This window comes from Phocoena phocoena, chromosome 2, assembly GCF_963924675.1.
Source record: "Phocoena phocoena chromosome 2, mPhoPho1.1, whole genome shotgun sequence".
NCBI lineage: Eukaryota > Metazoa > Chordata > Mammalia > Artiodactyla > Phocoenidae > Phocoena > Phocoena phocoena.
In genome coordinates this window covers 76,475,706-76,491,204 of record NC_089220.1, presented here as the reverse complement: position 1 = coordinate 76,491,204, position 15,499 = coordinate 76,475,706, and the positions used below count along the sequence as shown (strand labels likewise).

The 15,499-nt window shown below is 39.4% G+C and overlaps 1 protein-coding gene across 1 annotated transcript in view; it reads right to left on the bottom strand.

Annotated features, from left to right (window-relative positions):
* The window catches only part of KATNBL1 (katanin regulatory subunit B1 like 1), a 51,181-nt gene extending 37,042 nt beyond the window's left edge, over positions 1 to 14,139 (bottom strand). The window contains exon 1 of the mRNA XM_065871962.1: positions 13,900 to 14,139. The gene's annotated coding sequence lies outside the window, so the exon portion shown is untranslated. The remainder of the gene's footprint in view (positions 1 to 13,899) is intronic.
* Positions 14,140 to 15,499: the final 1,360 nt, after the last annotated feature.

Genomic DNA, 15,499 nt, shown 5'->3' with positions numbered 1-15,499 from the left:
AACAATGTTTTTAAACTCCTATTTTAAATTTTTATATTTTCTACACTGGGTAACTACGTAAGCTTGGCAAATGGGGCAGAAATGGACAGCTACCCTCTAGATCCTCTAGATCCAGACTCCTGCCAAAAGAGGTAGAGAATGAACACTATCAGCACTCTGGATAACAGAAGATTCTGTATTATCAATTTTTCCCTTTGAAAATTTGACAATAAACAATACCATGTTTTAGTTTGCTTTTTTCTTAAACAGCAACATTTAATTATAAAGATGATGCATCACATTTTTACACATGTATTTTAGAGTATCATACTGTATGTTCATAGGACTTTACAATTTACAATATTCTGACATTTCCTTCTGCTTATTGGGGAGTTAGAGCACACACGTGCTATTTACATATCCCGGGGTAGCATGCGACACCTACCCTCTTCCTTGTTCTCAGTAAGACAGGTTGAATTCCCTACTCTGTCACCATCTAGCTATGGGATCTTAGGTAATTTTAACGGCTAACATTTCTTGAGTGTTTACTAAATGTCTGGAACTCTTAAGTCCTTCACACGCATTTACTCATTTAATTCCAAATCAGTGAAGTAGGTATTATTATTTTCATACCACTTTATCACTTTACCACAGAGAGATTGTAAACTTTTCCAAATGCACATGGTCTTTATTTGCTGAGCTGATTTTGAATTTTGGCATTTTGATTGTAAAACTGCCAATCATGAATTCTGTACTCTGCTTACCTTCCTTGTAAGTCACTACCTTTCTTTTTTTTTTTTAATGGCTTTGTCAGAGTTTTGGCATTACTTTCTGCTGATTTTATAAAATTAATTGGGAAGTGTTAACCTCTTTCTCTATTTTATTTTTGAATTTTTGAATTTTATTTATTTTTTTACACAGCAGGTTCTTATTAGTTATCCATTTTATACACATCAGGGTATACAGGTCAATCCCAATCTCCCAAATCATCACACCCCCCACTCCCCCCCCCCCGCCACTTTCCTCCCTTGGTGTCCATATGTTTGTTCTCTACATCTGTGTCTCAGTTTCTGCCCTGCAAACCAGTTCAACTGTATCATTTTTCTAGGTTCCACAAATATGCATTAATATATATTTGTTTTTCTCTTTCTGACTTACTTCACTCTGTCTGACAGTCTCTAGATCCATCCACTTCTCAACAAATGACCCAATTTTGTTCCTTTTTATGGCTGAGTAATATTCCATTGTATATATGTACATCTTCTTTATCCATTTGTCTGTCGTTGGGCATTTAGGTTGCTTCCATGACCTGGCTATTGTAAATAGTGCTGCAATGAACATTGGGGTGCGTGTGTCTTTTTGATTTATGGTTTTCTTTGGGTACATGCCCAGTAGTGGGATTGCTGGATCATATGGTAATTCTGTTTTTAGTTTTTTAAGGAACCTCCATACTGTTCTCCATAGTGGCCGTATCAATTTACATTCCCACCAACAGTGCAAGAGGGGTCCCTTTTCTCCACACCCTCTCCAGTATTTGTTGTTTGTAGATTTTCTGATGATGCCCATTCTAACTGGTGTGAGGTGATACCTCATTGTAGTTTTGATTTGCATTTCTCTAATAATTAGTGATGGTGAGCAGCTTTTCATGTGCTTCTTGGCCATCTGTATGTCTTCTTTGGAGAAATGTCGATTTAGGTCTTCTACCTATTTTTGGATTGGGTTGTTTGTTTCTTTAATATTGAGCTGCATGAGCTGTTTATATATTTTGAAGATTAATCCTTTGTCCGTTGATTCATTTGCAAATATTTTCTCCCATTCTGAAGGTTGTCTTTTTGTCTTGTTTATGGTTTCCTTTGCTGTGCAAAAGCTTTGAAGTTTCATTAGGTCCCATTTGTTTATTTTTGTTTTTATTTCCATTACTCTAGGAGGTGGATCAAAAAATTTCCTGCTGTGATTTATGTCAAAGAGTGTTCTTCCTATGTTTTCCTCTAAGAGTTTTATAGTGTCTGGTCTTGCATTTAGGTCTCTAATCCATTTTGAGTTTATTTTTGTGTATGGTGTTAGGGAGTGTGCTAATTTCATTCTTTTACATGTAGCTGTCCAGTTTTCCCAGCACCACTTATTGAAGGACTGTCTTTTCTCCACTGTATATCCTTGCCTCCTTTGTCATAGATTAGTTAACCATAGGTGCGTGGGTTTATCTCTGGGCTTTCTATCTTGTTCCATTGATCGGTTTCTGTTTTTGTGCCAGTACCATATTGTCTTGATTATTGTAGCTTTGTAGTATAGTCTGAAGTCAGGGAGCCTGATTGCTCCAGCTCTGTTTTTTTCCCTCAAGACTGCTTTGGCTATTCGGGCTCTTTTGTGTCTCCATGTAAATTTTAAGATATTTTGCTCTAGTTCTGTAAAAAATGCCATTGGTAATCTAATAGGGATCACATTGAATCTGTAGATTGCTGTGGGTAGTATAGTCATTTTCACGATATTGATTCTTCCAATCCAAGAACATGGTATATCTCTCCATCTGTTGGTATCATCTTTAATTTGTTTCATCAGTGTCTTACAGTTTTCTGCATACAGGTCTTTTGTCTCCCTAGGTAGGTTTATTCCTAGGTATTTTATTCTTTTTGTTGCAATGGTAAATGGGAGTGTTTCCTTAATTTCTCTTTCATATTTTTCATCATTAGTGTATAGGAATGCAAGAGATTTCTGTGCATTAATTTTGTATCCTGCAACTTTACCAAATTCATTGATTAGCTCTAGTAGTTTTCTGGTGGCATCTTTAGGATTTTGTATGTATTTTTAGTTTGCTTTTGAAATATTTAATATAAGTTGTATTTTTCTTATGTGATTAAACTGAAAGGACTAGGTCGTATGTGGTAAGGGGCAAACACAAGTCTTGGAGTCAGACTTCCTGGGTTTCAGTCCTGCTTTAACCATTTACTAGTTATGTGATATTAGGCAAGTTACTTAACCTCCTATTTCAGAGTAGAGTTGTGAGGATTAAATAAAATAATCCACCCACCACAATGTCTAGCACATGGTTAATCACTGTAAATGTTAACTCTTATTAAGTTACACATAAACATCACTAGTGAAGAAAATTGCCTTTGGTGTGAGAAACATGTTTTGTGGTGTCAGCAAATTTTAATACCAGTTCCTAAATTTGTTATATGTTTCTGTATATGTGCACACATAGCACAGGAAAAGAAAAAAGACTGAAAGGATAAAAGTTCTTTCTAAAGAGTGCTACTATAGTTGAATCCTTTTTTTTTTTCCTATTTTTCTACAGTATTAAGGTTGAACCATTTTCTTTGGCTTATTTTTCTGTATAAATTTTCTACAGTAAAAAAATTCACATTTTAAATAGAAGAATTAACTTTCTTTTTCAAACATAAGAGGACAATACAGTAATAAGAAATAAAGTTTCTTAAGCCTCGAAACACATAAATTCCTAAGTTATGTAAAGCAACACAAAATTGTAAAATTCATGACTTGAATCACTTTAGGTAGAAGAATTCTTGGTATTACATACAACTACATCAGAGTAACTAGGAGTTTTCTGCTTCATTCCTGCTTATAACCTTAAACTTCCCAAACTTTCCTACTGTAAAATTCTCACCATCACCACAAGATTTACAGTGGGAGAAACACAAACAATTATAATACATTAAGCATAGTGATATGATTTATCTAAGAGCTTACGGGGGAAAATTGCTCTTTGAGTTAAAATATGAAATAGAATGGTTTTAAGCAAAGCTATTTACAGAGTCATTTTACAGAGTAACAATAGCTTTTAGGCCAGTAGGACTCACCCAGTGACTCTCAATGAGTGTTTAACTAAATTTTAATCAACATGTAAAACGTATTCTCATAACTATTCCAACAGGGTGTTCAACACAAATGGTGCGCTGAACAGACTATGTGACCCAGTGTAAAGCAGATACAACTTATCACATGTAAGAACTAAAACAACATACTTTAATGTCAAGCCAGTTTCAAAAAAAGATTACGTGATCCCCTAACTGTGACACTGATTTATCTAGTATATTTGGGCGGGTGGGTGGGGTGTGGTTTACAAAGGCAGCAGACACTTGTACTACTCAAAAGTGATGAAGTGAATGGCATGTTAACTGTGCTTTTCATAAACTATATGAGAAACTATTACACTGGCAGAGTAATGATACATTGTGTTGACTTGTTTCATTTTGTTTGAAGCCTTTTAATCCCGTCTAGATTCTAATCTGATTGAAGGTTAACATTCTGAAATAACGTGTCAATTAGATGGGGTATGGACTGGGGACAGGGGGAGAGGAGGTGAACAATTATGGAGAAGAAAAAGAGAAGCACAGAAACAAATACAGCCGGTGCTTATTCATACACTGTCCAGGGAAAGAGTGCCCCATCAAGTTACCCAGATTTTCTAGTACATTTCTAGGTTTATTCCTATTGAGGAAATCAATTTACCAAGTTATCAGGGCCCAATATCATTAAACAGTCAAATCATAAAACTTAAGTACCATCATTCTGATTCCATGTTCTTAACAACTCAAACCCCTAGTACCTGGAGTAAACCCCAAGGGCTTTTTTATTTGCTAAATGATTCAACACATCACCTTCTCTTAATTCAGTTTCCCATGGAAGGCTGGTTTGAGAGATAATGTCAAATTCAGAAAGGTGGGTCAAGCGTGAAAATACAGATTTCTGACAATTCAGTGGGTACAACATGATGATACATCATTTCAATCAATTAGACCAAACTGAATTCCAACTCTCTTATGACTAAGTCACCCCGAAATAAAAATTACAAAATTGATACTAAGTGGGAATTACTATTCCCACCACCTACTCCTCAGCTTGTTTTCTTTTAATAAATTTATTTATTTATTTATATTTAGTTTTGGCTGCATTGGGTCTTTGCTGCTGTGCACAGGCTATCTCTAGTTGTGGCGAGTGAGGGTGTGGTGCATGGGCTTCTCATTGCAGTGGCTTCTCTTGTTGAGGACCACGGGCTCTAGAAGTGCAGGCTTCAGTAGTTGTGGCTCGTGGGCTCTACAGCACAGGCTCAGTAGTTGTGGCACACGGGCTCAGTTGCTCTGCGGCATGTGAGATCTTCCTGGACCAGGGCTTGAACCCGTGTCTCCTGCACTGGCAGGCGGATTCTTAACCACGGCACCACCAGGCAAGTCCCTACTCCTCAGTTGTAATAATTAAGTCCACTGAGTATTCTACATTAAGGAATTGAGATTAATAATGGGAAAACAAAGTTAGCTAAATTCTGATAACTAGGTGTTTATTTATCGTCACCTTTATCAATAGTTTTGGACATACAGACTTAATTTTTTCAGTGACTTTATGCCTTTTACTGGAAAGTTGGTGGGTGGCGGGGAGATAAGGTACAGAACAGTATGCTGTTACTTAAGTGAAAAATAAAGTGTACGTGAGCGACTGCTTATATATTCACTGAGTATCTTTGGAAGGATACACAAGAAACTGGGGAGAAAAGTCATTTCTAGAGAGAGGATATCTGTGGCTGGGGGATGGGGTGAAGGGAGATTTCCCTTTTGGACTTTCTGAATTTTGTATCAAATGCAAATATTATGTTTCATTTTTAACCGTTTTAAAAAAATTGAAGTATAGTTATTTTACAATGTTGTGTTAGTTTCAGGTGTACAGCAAAGTGATTCAGTTACATCACATATATATTCTCTTCTATTATAGGTCATTATAAGATACTGAATATAGTTCCCTGTGCTATACAGTAGGTCCTTGCTGTTTATCTATTTTATACATAGTAGTGTGTATATATATTAGGAGTTAATCCCAAACTTCTAATTATGTTTTAACTAAATTAAAATGTATTATATATTTCTTTTCTTATGACTATATAAACACCTGAATCTTTGGGAAGACTTAGGGTTTCTTAAGCCACATAGATAATTATTTTAGCATGTTCTGATGAGTATCTCTTACTCTCCCTGTTACAACATTCCATTATTTTTCTGGAAATATTCACAGGGAGGAAAAACCACTCTAATCCTTTCCAATTGTCTTCTTAAACTCAGAAATGTAAATATATATACATATATATAAAACAACATCATCTTAAGGATCCTTTTTGACCCCTTGTTTAGCTACTAAAGGTATTCCTGATGCTTTCAAGATAGACTCTATATATGTGAAAGGATATGCCAATAAGATACATAACACTCAAAAAAGACAAGCTGATATAAACTAATTTTAACAACCTATCTTCATGATTTGGACTAGGATTACCAGTCTGCTGTAATACATGTTCCTAATTTTTTTTTTTTTTTGCAGTACATGGGCCTCTCACTGTTGTGGCCTCTCCCGTTGTGGAGCACAGGATCCGGATGCGCAGGCTCAGCGGCCATGGCTCACGGGCCCAGCCGCTCCGCAGCACGTGGGATCCTCCCAGACTGGGGCACGAACCCGTGTCCCCTGCATCAGCAGGCGGACTCTCAACCACTACGCCACTAGGGAAGCCTCATGTTCCTAATTTTGAAATCAGTAGAGTGAAGTATACCCTAAGACCCTAAATATTAGGGTAGATTGTCCTTTGAGAATCAAATGAAGAAATCAACAGAAGATGATGCTAGCATCCTTTTATAGCAATGGTTCTTAATGCTTCTTACACTAGAATGCTTGTGAGGATTATCGTACATCCCATCAGTTACAAGGTTTGTTACCACCATTATCCTGGGCTGAAATCAGACCATACTGAAGTTTGAAAACGCTCCCTTCTCTTAGGGAATACTCCCTTCTCCAGAGGAACTGCATACTGCTTTAAGGAGATATAATGACTTCCAGGTCTAAGACTTAACTGTAACCAAATTTAACATATTAGCCTCATTAAAAAAAAAAAATCATTTGTCTCAATGTTTCCTCTAAACTCTGGAGTTGTATCTCCAACTTCCTACAAGTCAGTTCCACTCGGGTGTCGAAGAGTCATCATTCTTGAACTTAATATATTGAAAATAGAACCCTTAATATCCACCCTCTCAAAGCTGCTCCTCCTAACTGTTCCTAACTCAGTAAATGGAACCATCATCTTCCCAGTTGCTCAAGTCCAAAACAGAGGATTCATCCCCGATTTCTCTTTTCCTAAACTCCCTATATCCAATACATTGATTATGCCTTTATAATATATTCCCAAACTAGAATATAGTTTGGGAATATATTACCACCATCCTAGAGCAAACTACCATCATCTCTCCCTTGGACTATAGCATCAGTTTCTCCTAAATGCTCCAGCCATACTGGTCTTCTGTCTTTAAACATGTTGAGCTCATTTCCATTTTGTGGCATTCCTTCTGCTTAAAATATTTCTCCCATATACCCTCAGGGATGCTGCTTCCCAGCTCAAATGTCACCCACCCCAGAAGATTTCCCTGACCACCCAATCAAGGATAACCCTACCCTCACCACCAACCATTCTCTATAGCAGTACCTTATTTTTCCCCTCCATAGCACTTATCACTGTCTGAAATTAACTTGCTTATTTGCTTATTGTCCATGTCCTCCCACTAGACTGTGAACTCCATGAGACCAGGAACCACATTCATTGTATCTAGGATAGTACCTGACATATAGGGGATACTTAAGGAAGAGCTGATAAATGAAGGAACATATCTAAAGAAAGATTATGTCAACCATGAAAGATAACAGTCAGACAGGAGAGAAGAGTAATAATACATTCAAAAATGTCAAAGGGGGAGTTGGTTTTTGGACATGAGTCCACCTTCTCTCCAGGCTGCCGGCCTCCTGAATAAAGCAACCTTTCCTCTCTAACTTAAAAAAAAAAAAAAAAAGTCAATGGGTGCCCCAACTGTGGTGAATGTTAAAACTGTGCCATGATATTCCAGTTCTCCTTTCAGATACATGATAGGTTTATACCTGCCCATCATCTTGAAGTTAGGCATGGTCATATGACTTGCTCAGTACTCCTGAGCAAGGACAACACACAGTAGAGCCCCCAGACAACTCACATGTAATATGAATTGAGAAGAAATAATCCTTTGTTATTTTAAGCCACTGAGATATGGTGGTTATTTGTTACTGCAAAATAACCGAGCCCATCCAGACTGATAAACCATCCAAACAATGCTGTGGGCACAGAATTATATAGTCAGTCTCACTAAGTAGTCAACTAATACCACTAAATATATATACTATACATATACTTAATTTCCAGATACGTCTGCCAACAAGGAGAGAAAAAATTGTTTATGTAGAGTTTTAAGGATTCTTGTTCCTTGATGTTATTTTTCAGTAAATTAATAATTCAGCCAAATAATCAATGCCAGCCAATACAAGGCTTCTTGAGAAATAGTCTGTCAGCCTCTCCTTATCTGAAAACATACTTTCTAGGTAAGAATAATTGTGTTTTTTGTTTCATTATTATCTACAACAACTATTCAATAAGTTAGAGTCCAGGGAATTCCCTGGTGGTCCAGTGGTTAGGACTCTGGGCTTTCACTGCCAAGGGCCCAGATTCCCCCCTGAGGAACTAAGATCCTGCAAGCCGCATGGCACAGCAAAAAAAAAAAAAAAAAAAAGTTACAGTCCAGGTCACTGCAGCGGAAAGACTAGGATAGACTAAAAAGGTAGACTGGCTAAAATGCAGAATCACTGAATGCCGGGTCCGGAATCTTGGACTTTAGTTTGTAGACAAAACAGGCTTACTTAGAAGCTTTGTATATCATATGATTAAAAATATTCCTGAAGATTATTTTATATGGCAGTTGTAGAATTAGGATAACTGGAATAGGAAGGCTAAGAGTACTAGTTTCTAACTGCTGTGCCATGAATCCTCCATAGATGAAAGACCAATTTTTAATCGATATATATGATTTATTTTTGTGATAACACTAAACATACTATTAATGATAATATTAAGTGGTATAGGGAATAGGCAGAGCATAGATTTTTGCAAATAAGAGTAAAAGGCACATTGAAAAATCAGGCTGGCACTAAAGTAAGATCTGGTGATGGACAAAACTGCACTCTGTGAGCATGAAGGGCAGTCAGGGCAATCATTACTTAATAGTTCTGAAAGCAGCCAAGTGAACAATGGATGCTTTACAACAACTAGGAGGTATTTTTATATTGTAGGAATGATTGGGTTGTAATCTGGTTGATTTGTATTCTGAGTTCTTTCAAGGTGCTCAGAGGATCTGTACAGTACTCCAACAAGCTTGTCTTTCCTCAAAAACAACCCATTCCTTCACTCATTCAACAAATATTAACACATGTTATATACTAATTACCACTCTAGGCACTGGGAAAACAGAAGTGAACAAAACAAAGTTCCCTGCCTTCCTGGAGCTTGTATTCTAGTGCCATTTAAATTCCATTCTAAAATTCCTCCCCCAGTCTTATGATATGGGAGTAGCTTTTACAAATGCCTTTGGAAGAAATCATTTATGATCTATGATTAATTCATGCTGCAATGTAAAAGACTAATAGTCTCCCCACGGTAATCACAAAAGCAAATACTTCACAGATTCACAGACTCTTAAGATTTGGAAAGGATCTTGGAGATAATTTCAATTTACAGATAAGATTAAGGCATTTGCCCAAGAACACTCAGCCACTAATAGGAGAACCAGGCTTAGAACTGTAACTTCCAGTGTTACAGCCTTTCCCATATAACCAGGCTGCCTGTTTTAAGATTACACTAGTTAGAAGAGATGCCAGAATGGGTATTCATGATTCATACATAGGTGGTAGGTTCCTGAGTGACTTGTTCAGGAATTTTAGGCAGTGTGTAAAACTGAAGGAGAGACAGGTGATTATAGGGGAGGCAAATTGGGGGGAACTTTCAGAAGACCCTTTCCTTCCATCTCTACCCTCATCATGTCCCAAGAACAAAGAAATTACAAAACTTCTCCAAAGTTAATGGATATTAGCTATTAGTGAGAAGATACCGGGGGTGGGGGATGAACATGAAGTACTAAAACAGTCAGTAGAAAAAAAAAGTCAAATTATATCCTATCCAATTTGAAAAGCGTATAGTCCCAGTAAAAGTACCATTTGTATTAGCTTTAAGGTTTTTTTAAATTTACTTTCCTAAATACATTTTCCACAAAGCACCAAATTAACTGATAGAGATCAACAAGTATAATGATTGATAAAATAGCAATGTAATATAGACTGATGTGATGTAATGATGCATCCCATAGTGGGCAAGCATTTTTAAAGATAATTCCTCCTCCTCTGGAAGAGTTATACTCACCTCTTGCTTATAAACTTTAGCAATCTATACATTTTAAAAACTCGAACTAGTCATTTAATCTTTCAAAGTAAAGATTCATGACCAACAAACTTGAGCCTTACTTAGTATCCTAATAGAAAACATATTTCAAAAAACCTTTCCAAGAAGGGGAAGACTTGCAAAGAAAGAACTGAAAAATAAGCTTAGTACAAAAAACAAAAAGTTAAAAAAAAAAAGAAAGAAAAGAAAAGGAAGATTATTATAGAGGTTTGAGGAAAAATGTAAGCTGATAGGCATCACGGATCCTCATTAAAATCTCATTATGTATCTCTGTAAACAGCAGTTTCCATACCTAAGATGAAAAGTATTATGAGAATCCCAATTTATTTCAATAGCTGCACCATTATTTTAGCTTCCTAGATTTAAAACCTTGGAGATACCATACACTTTTACCCCTATTGTTTCCTACAGTTAATCAGTCATCATGTTCTAATATTTCTTCCTTCAAAATGTGTCTTTTGAATACAAAGCAAAATCCCCAACTTGAAAAGAACACACACAAAAAACAAAGAAGACTGACCATTAAAAAGAACATTTTTCTAAGAATGGGAAATACTCATGATATGCTGAGTCAAAAAACAAAAATAAACCAAAGCCACAAGGAGAAAAATGTATAATCCTAGTCTTATGAAGGAAAATAGGTATCAACAAAGAAAAAGATTTGAAAGGAAACACCACATGAAAATGTTAACAGTTGTTCTTTCTTGCTTGGGGGATTTTATAAGCGGCTTTTGCTCTTTTTACACTTTCTCTACATTTCCTAAATTTCCTACAATGAACATGCATTATTTTCAAACTTGGAAAATATATTATTTAAATAGTTGTCTCATTTTTACCACTACTTGTTCACTCTCAGTGCTCCTATCCTAATTCCTTATAGCTTCTTTCCCCCAGGACTCCAACAATAGCTGCCTTCTTGAGGTCTCTGAGGCAGCTTCTCCTTAACTTTAATATTGCTTGTACTCATGCTCTGAAAATTCATCATTCATATTTGTCTACAGCACATGGAAACAGAAGCTGGCCATATAAGCAAACAACTTAAAAGAGGATTTCTCGGGCTTCCCTGGTGGCGCAGTGGTTGGGAATCTGCCTGCCAATGCAGGGGACGCGGGTTCGGGCCCTGGTCTGGGGAGATCCCACATGCCACGGAGCAGCTGAGCCCGTGTGCCACAACTGCTGAGCCTGAGCTCTGGAGCCCGCGTGCCACAGCTACTGAAGCCCGTGTGCCTAGAGCCCGTGCTCCGCAGCAAGAGAGGCCACTGCAATGAGAAGCCCGTGCAGAGAAAGCCTGCGTGCAGCAACGGGGACCCAAAGCAGCCAAAAATAAAATAAATAAATTTATTTAAAAAAAAAAAAAAAAAAAAAAGAGGATTTCTCAACCTCATCACCACTGACATTTGGGGTAATTATTTCTCATGGAGGGGCTGACCCATTGCAGGATGTTTAGCAGCATTCCTGGCCTCTATCCACTAGATGCCAATAGCACCCCACCCCCCAAGGCGTGACACTGCCAAATGTCCCCTGAGGGGCAAAACTGCCAGCAGCTGAGAATCACCGATTTAAAAGTTTTTAAACTTCTAAAATCATATCTCTTTTTATATATATGTCAAACCTATACTTCTTTGACATATGTCTTATATAACATTCCTCATAGTCTGCCATAATCTTATTTTTCTCAACAGGAACTTTCCATATAGACCAGACTTACTGTTCCCTAGAAAAATCATTTTCATTCCCAATTTCAAGTCTTTGAACACACTGTTTCCTCACTAAAATTCCCCATTCACACTTCTATTCAATGCCCTACATCCATGCTTCAGTTTGGGTTCTTTGCAGAAGCATTACTGATTACTCAGTTCAGTTCATCATACACCCACTGCACTAATAAAGAATATCTCATATATCTTTCTTTTTTTTTTTTTTTTTTTTTTTTTTTGGTGGTGGTGATCGTTGTTAATTTTATATCCCAAACTAAACTAACTTTCCTCAGGTTTGTTGCCCTGGCACATTTCTTTTGTATAACCAATTGGGCCTAACATTGCTTGATAACTGATGAATGAAATTAAAAATTTAAATGCTCGGCTGTAAATAAGTGTAAACTGATTTCTTAATTGCTTTTGAATCCTATTTCTTGTCATGGAGTTATTAGTTAAGTTAATCATTCCAAGTACAGAGTAACCACTCAGTAAGTTTTCAGAAAGAATCATTAATATATAATGGTATATTTTAAGGAATTACATAGGTTTCAAACTGTTCTCTACACTTTTAGGAAATGACACAAAGGGATTAAAACTATAACCTACAATACAAACATGAACTTTATAAATTCTATTTATCTTAATATAGCCAATGGATTTTGCTGCTCGATGCACAAAAGTTACGTCCACAAGAGCAGAGAACTCGATTTAGTACTGTGTGCATGTACACGAACGCACCTCACACGTATATTATCTCCCCAGTTGAGAGAAGTAAATAAAATTAAACTGCTTTGTAAACTAAAAAGAGCAACATATAAATGAGGCAGTAGAGCAGCATAGCTAAAAGCATGGAGCCAGCCTGCTTGGGTCCCAATTATACTAGCTGTGTAACCGTGTACAAGTTACTTAACGTCTCTGTGCCTCAGTTTCCTCTTTGTCAAAATGGGGATAATAATAGTATCTGTCCCAAAGCAAAGCTCTCAAAAGAGTGCTTGGCATATAGAAAGCACAAAATAAATATTAACCAATGTTATGATTACAGCGCTAGTTATTAGCCAAGTAAAAGCCTCAACGTATAAAGTTCTGATTCAAGTCTGAAGCTGGTTTAAAAAACAACACAACAAGACAAACTACACAAATTTAAGCGATTAGGTGGACTAATTTCTCATAATCTTTGCCAGTGCTAAACTGGTGATTATTACAGACCTAAATTCTGTTAGTCTCTTTTTTTTTTTTTTTAATCTCAAAGAAACTGACATAGAAACCTCTGTTTTCAAGGAATTTTACAAGCCACAAGGAAACAAATCAACTCTTTGTTTTCTCCATATTTAAGCCCATTTAAGACCTTGGTAAAAGCCTAGGTACTGTTACAGAACAACTTTTCAGAAAATACAATGAGGTTTTTAAAGTTGCAATCAGCAATTCTTATGCAGTTATGTCAAGTTTTTGTCCTGCTGAACAAAAGGTTATGTGTCAGGGAAGCAAGGACCCGACAGAAAATAAGGAAATACCACAGCCGGGCCTAGGCGGCTCTCGGGAAAACCTGTCCTCAAACAGAGCGCCTCAGACGCCGGCGTCCTTCCCCGCTCACTGGGATGCACAAGTCGGCTCCATCCGCAAATAAATGACAGCAGGTTCCGTCCCCGCCTCTCCGGGCCCGGACCCCTCGCGCCCACCCGGGCGGGCTCCTGCGCCCGCCGCCCTGACCCTCCTCGCCGCGGCCGGGTAGGGAGCTCCATGCGAGACCGCGGCCCCGCCGCCCCGACTCCCGACCCCTGACCCCTGCAGCCCTGCGCCGGCCGGGCCGAGAAGAGGCCGCCGCGGGGCCTGCAGGTGGGCCCAGGGCGCGGTCAGGCCCGAGGAGAAGCCTGGCCCCCGGAGGGCAACCGCCGGCGCGAGGATGGCGCAGGCCCGGTTGTCACTTACCGGCGCCTCATGGTACCGCGGCGCCTCCGTCTAGCCCAGGCGCTGACCGACTGCGCCCCGGCAGCCCAGACTATCCCTCAGGTCCCCGGACGAGCCCACTCTGAGCCATTCAAACGCGGCCGCACGCGCGGCCCGCCGGGATAGCTCCTACTAGGGCGTCTCGGAGGCTCCGCCCAACACTGCCTCCGCCCCTCTCAGGTTGCGCAGGGGCGCAGGGAGCGGGAGGAAGAGGTGGTGCGGACACAGTGCCCCCTGGCGGACACAGGTACGTATGGTAGTCCTGCTACGATGGGGCAAGTAATACCGCTCGGGGAACCGAGGGTGGATAAGAGTCAAAGAATGACCCTGCGCTAGTCACAGTCTAGTGAGTGAAACCGTGCTTTAAGTGTTGCACCAGGAGGTGCTATATCTGCTATAATCTGCTATAAAAATATGGTGCAGGGATGGGACTTCCCTGGTGGCGCAGTGGTTAGGAATCTGCCTGCCAAGGCAGGGGACACGGGTTTGACCCCTGGTCTAGGAAGATCCCACATGCCGTGGAGCAACTAAACCCATGCACCATAACTACTGAGCCTGCGCTCTAGAGCCCGCGAGCCACAACTACTGAGCCTGTGTGCCACAACTACTGAAGGCCACTCACCTAGAGCCCGTGCTCCGCAACAAGAGAAGCCACCGCAATGAGAAGCCCGGGCACTGCAACTAGAGAGAAGAGCCCTGGGCTGCAACGAAGACCCAACACAGCCAAATAAATAAATAAATAAATTTATTTATTTAAAAAAAATATGGTGCAGGGAGAGACTTATTCATTCACTCCTATTTAAGTGCACTAAGGCAAAATATTTAAAAGGGTAGACTGGAGCTCTGCGACCTCGGGGAAGTCATATAAACTCCTGTGAGCTTTGGTTTCCCCATGTGTAAAATGGGGATGTTAATGGTATCTGCCTCATCGTTATGAGGATTACATGAGTTAACACATATAAAATTCTTAGAGGAATGTATCTGGCACATGGTAAGCACTATATAATTGTTAGCTCTTATTTGTTAGTTCCTGATATTTGCCAGACTCTGTTCTGGACTGTTAAGAACACAAGAGGGCTTCCCTGGTGGCGCAGTGGTTGGGAGTCCGCTTGCCAATGCAGGGGACACGGGTTCGAGCCCCAGTCTGGGAAGATCCCACATGCCGCGGAGCGGCTAGGCCCGTGAGCCATGGCTGCTGAGCCTGCGCGTCTGGAGCCTGCGCTCCGCAACAGGAGAGGCCACAACAGTGAGAGGCCCGTGTACCGCAAAAAAAAAAAAAAAAAAACCACAAGAAATATGCATGCCCAGGAAGCAGGCTCAGTTTCTTTGGGATGGTGAACACTAGAGGATGAGGTTAGGGTTGGATCTGTCCCTGACATGCTTTTAATTACTGAGGGTAATTCTCTTCATCTTAGTGGAGACAGAGTCTACCCATCTTCACAGGTAAGCTACTGGTCAACGTTAACCAAATTGTGACAGGAGCAAGTTTGTCTCTGGTGGGCCTCTCATCCCTTGCAGAAGCCTATCAAGTAGTACATTTGGTGTAACAGTTGCTCACTGCAAGACTCCACATCCCTGGACT